Consider the following 3,382-nt stretch of genomic DNA (forward strand, 5'->3'; position numbering starts at 1 on the left):
AGTTCAGTGGAACCGAAGAGGCATTGAGGAGATTTCTTGGGAGCGCGAGGAGGACATGCGTCGCGACTACCCACACTTGGTTGAGCAGGTAAATTAATTCTTATTATGTTATATATATTACTTTATGTTATATTTTTTGTTATGTTTATATTTAACACTAGAATGAAGATATTTTCGCTTAATTCTAAATCTTTCGGAACACATGGTATATATATGGGGGGTTCCTTGTTTGGATTTTTCGCCCGATGTACTAGTTCCACTAGATTAGGATTTAAGCGAGAATATTATCTTTTTAGATCGTTAAGTATAAATATCTCTATATGTTATCTAGTAGTTCATATTTTGAGATTCGTATAATTTCCGAATTTCGAGGACGAAATTCTTCTAAGGGGGGAAGAATGTAGAACCCCATAAATTTTTATATGAATATATGTGAATTATTAGTAAATAAATAATTCTTTTATGATAAATAGCTTGAGGTCATTGATATACATGATAATAAGTTAATTGAGATGATATGAGAGTATGGGTGTAGAGTTTGTGCGTTGGTTTTGCAAATAAGTAAAACATGCACAAAAACAAAAATTTTCCAGATCAGTCGACACATCAGTCGACTGACCGTGTCGGTCGACACATCAGTCGACTGATACGCTGATTTCCAGTTTTTACAGGTTTCAGGTCTGTTTTGTTTTGGTTCGGGTTTGGGTCGGGTTTAGCAGTTCACATATATTCTTTCTCACCCGAATTCACCCCTTAGAACTTCAGAACTGAGAAAACCCTAGCCCCCTCTCCCCTATCTCAAACCCCAGCCTTGTTCTTGGTGATTTGGGGAAGAACTTGGAGGAATTTCGGCAAAATCTTCACGTTACAGCGAAGGGGAACCTTTCTCTCTCAGATCCAGGAGCTTCTCATCACCCCAGAGGCGAGTAACATCTCGCCCAACCTTGCCCTAATTTTCTAAACGTTTTCAAAGAGTTTTTATGAGTTTTGATGAGCCAAAATGTAATTTTTTGTATAAAGAATTGATTTTTATAACATATAGTGGGAAGATATGTGATTTCAGAATATTAAAAACCCACCAACGTTTTGTGAATCGAAGATCTAGATCTGAAATGTTTTTATAAGAGATTTAACATGAGTTTTGTTTTAAAGATGTTTTAAAACATAAATACACATGGTTAAGGTTTTGTTTATGTATTCACACATGAAATCTTTGTTTCAGTTTAGTTCTTTCATGTTAATATCAGTATTTCCATGCTTGGGATGATGGGGATGAGTTTAGATCGAATTTTGGGTGAAAAATAACATGTACAGAGTTTCTGCAGCCTATCGGTCGACTGATCAGTCGACCGACGGGCAGATTTTCAGCCATCAGTCGACTGATCAGTCGACTGGCGGGCTGATTTTGTTTTCTCAGCTTCTCAGTCGACTGGTCAGTCGACTGGTGAGCTGAGGCTGTGCTGCCTGACTCTTATCAGTCGACATATGAGTCGACTGACGTCATCAGTCGACACATCCATGCATTGCTATTTAATCCTCGTGCTGGATATGCATTACCATCCGGTCCATGCGTTGGACAACGTTCACATCCGGTCCATGCGTTGGACAACGGTCACATCCGGTCCATGCGTTGGACAACGGTCACATCCGGTCCATGTGTTGGACAACGGTCACATCCGGTCCATGCGTTGGACAACGGTTATATTCAGTTCATGAGTTGGACGTTTACTTCATGCAGTCCATGAGTTGGACGTTTAATTTATATAGTCTATGTTTTGGACACTTAATCGTTTTCTGACATGTCACTCATGTGAGTTTGACGTGACACTTATGTAGATTACGACATGATAGTCATGTAAGTTATGACATGCTACTCATGTTAGTTATGTTATGGCACTGTATTTATGCTCTGAGATTAGTTGTATTCCTTTTATTATGGTTTCTTGTACTAGAACCTCGGGTTTGGTGTTTAGAGATTTACAATTTGAGATACAAGGTATATACATGAGGGTTTATTTGTTTGGATTATTTTGCTCGACGTACCTATGCTCGTGTTGTAAATTTCTAAATACTAAAACCCTCTTTAGTAAGATCAATGATTTTAGATCTCTTATATATTAACTGTATTTTCTTATACAACGAGCCATGTTCCCTTGGGGTTGGTTGTGATGTTGCTCGCTAGCGCTTTGACGCTCGTTGTCCCTCCCCCTTTCAGGTAACGAGCCAGGAGCCCGGAGAGTCGCAGGTTGATGGGGATGCATTTTAGCCTCCGCCGTCTATTTAGTTATATATTTTCTTCTGGAGTTCCACAGTAGATTTTTTTTTGTTTAGACATTTGAGAGTCTTGTTCTAGAAGTTGTAAAGGTTGTGTGCCTTATTTCCTTTTCGTCAGATATTTGTATTTGAGACTTGTTGAATATTCTAGTTTATCTACTCAGATCTTGACTATGTATTTCTATACGTTGGATGATGAGATATTTATATGACTATTATCATTTCATCAGTATTCCTTGTATTATCTTTTACCTGTTTTGTACCTACACCAGTTGTTGACTCTACTAGATAGATGTTAATTGTGATGGTGAAACATGTTATTGCACGGTGTGGTGCATGGCAGGTTTGACATTCTTGGTTTCACTTTGGACTGTAGCCTTGTGTGAACCCAGGGGCGTCACATTAGGGATCGAGATGAAGTCCCCCAGATGTAGATTCTGGTGTCTTTTTCACGGAGAAAGACTAACCGGCAACGCGTGTTAGGCGCAGACTTATCTCTAATTAGGGTTGAGATAAAGTCCCCCAGACGTGGATTCTGGTGTCTTTTTCACGGAGAAAGGCTAACCGATAACGCGTGTTAGGCGTAGGCTTTGTCGCTGTTTTTTCATGTGTTATGTTTTCACTTGAAACACTGAAAGAAAGTTGGAAGTGCCAGAGGTATAGTATTAACTTGGCATGAATTTTCACTTAGAGTAAAATTTAAAATTTTTCTTCATTATCACTAGGATAATTCCAGAAAATCTTTAATCCACTGGGGATTTTATAATGAAAACTTGCTATTCGTGTTGGAAAAAGGATTAACAAGTTCATTGGGGAGTTTGACTGTTAGAGGTGTGATGTTAACCTAACAATATTTTATGGACTTATCGTTCTATTGAAGAGAGTTGATAAGTTGGTTTGGTTGTCAGATGTGTGATGTTAACTTGACTAGTTTGTGGACCTATCTCTCTATTAAGGAGAGTCGATAAGTGGATTGTGTTGTCAGAGGTGTGATGTTAACTTGACGGGTTTGTAGACCTATCGCTCTATTGAAGAGAGTCGATAAGTTGATTTTGTCATAGGTGTGATATTAACGTGACAAGAAGAATATTACGATCGGGGAAATTTT

The sequence above is a fragment of the Asparagus officinalis genome, chromosome 1, assembly GCF_001876935.1.
Source record: "Asparagus officinalis chromosome 1, Aspof.V1, whole genome shotgun sequence".
Lineage (NCBI taxonomy): Eukaryota > Viridiplantae > Streptophyta > Magnoliopsida > Asparagales > Asparagaceae > Asparagus > Asparagus officinalis.